Source organism: Tenrec ecaudatus (assembly GCF_050624435.1).
Source record: "Tenrec ecaudatus isolate mTenEca1 chromosome 2 unlocalized genomic scaffold, mTenEca1.hap1 SUPER_2_unloc_3, whole genome shotgun sequence".
Taxonomy (NCBI): Eukaryota; Metazoa; Chordata; class Mammalia; order Afrosoricida; family Tenrecidae; genus Tenrec; species Tenrec ecaudatus.
In genome coordinates, this window is record NW_027457579.1 from 320,222 (window position 1) to 321,907 (window position 1,686).

Here is a 1,686-nt window from a genome sequence, read left to right on the forward strand (position 1 = left end):
CCCCCACTGTGCTCACTCCCATGCCCAATGGAAAAGGCCGGTCACATGTTTACTCCTCCAGATTGTTCATCCAGCCTCTCTTAATTAGACAGACCTTTAAAGGTAATAACATGTACAAAACAAGACTTAGCAAAACCAAGCAGCAAAAAGAAAAAAAAACAAACAAAAATGAAAACAAAACCCAACCCAAATCCAATGACACTAAAAGAAAACAAAACTAACCAAGAAAGAAGAGTACAACGACTGTGTGGTGAACTTTATGAGTGTTTTCCTTTCTGGTCTGTTGGGGCACGGAGCCCTGACTGCAAAGTCCACCATTGGCATTCTTTGGGGACTTTGCTGCTCCGTTTTCTTGCTCTTCACTGCACTCCAATAGTGTCATGCCTCGATGTGGCAGGATCAGGTCGGGCGCAGTTCCCACACTGTGTCTCCAGTGTTGTCCCCTCTAGGGCTATGGGTCTTTGAGGGACGTTTCTCATCGTGGGGCTGCCCATGTGGTATTCACTGTGGACTGGCTTCTCTGATTGGGAACATCATCCTCAAGGTGTAGAAGGCCAGGATGTGCTCCATTCTCCCCTCCTCCCCCTTGTTTTGCTCTATGTTATCTGATCAGATATGTCCCTCTCCGCGAGCTGCAGATCTGGTGCCATCCTGTGAAATACAATTTTAGGGGCTGCAAGGAGGTTGGGGGGAGGCATCAGCTCAGATCTTTTGAGAGTCCAGGAGATATTGACTGCTCAATGGGCACAGTTCTGTGGGGCACCGTGCTCTTGGTCCAGATGCTGGTTGTGAATATCACTTTGTTGTTAACCAGTTGTGTGTCTCTGGGTCAACTCCTGTGTGTTTTTGAGTGAGTTTTCTCACCTGGAAAGTAAATGTCTTGCATTATCCAGACTCCCATGTCAGCAAGTTATCGAGAGGGGTTAATCAGAGACTGTTTCATATAGTGTGTACCTGCGAGCTGCATTCTATACCTGGGGCGGCAATTATGAGCTCGGAATAGAAATGGTGTCTAGCAGGTGACATACGTGGCTCCATTTTGAAAAAGGAAGACCACTGTGGAGATTTGGTCCTTCTGTTGATGGCCACGGGCCACCTAGTCTTCTCCTGCTATAACTGCTTCACTGGCTCAGCAGCTGAGCCAGGAGCCAGTGCCATCATAACCAGGTGGCTAACTGGGATAAAGGGCAGATAGATATTTGTTATCTTGTTGTCTTGGGAAGCCCACCTAACCTCCATGCAAACCTTCTGGTGTGAGTTATCTGTGGAAGGAATCATAGGCTCACAGTAATTCACATCTTTCTTTTTGACAATGTGCCCATATTCCTTTCTGAACCTGACAAGGTGGCCCCTGTGTCCACCAAGAAATTTACTGGCTGGCCTCCTACTTGGAGAGTTATCCTGGGCTTTTGGTGGCGAAGGGAAACAGAGCCCTGACCACTTCATTCAGCTTCTTCAAGCATTATTGTCTCTTGCTTGGGTCTTTCTAGGTGCAGATGAGACCCGTCCACTCTAGTGGAGGGTCGTGCACCTTTCCTGGGGTTTTCAAGGCACTGATTTTTCCAGTGTCCTTCTTTCCTGCAGTAGGCACATTGATCCTTAGCCATGGCTTGGCGGTGTCCACAGGTTAGTCTCTCCGTGAGTGGGCCATGCTCTCCTTTTCCTGAGTCTCTGGGGTCTCTCATG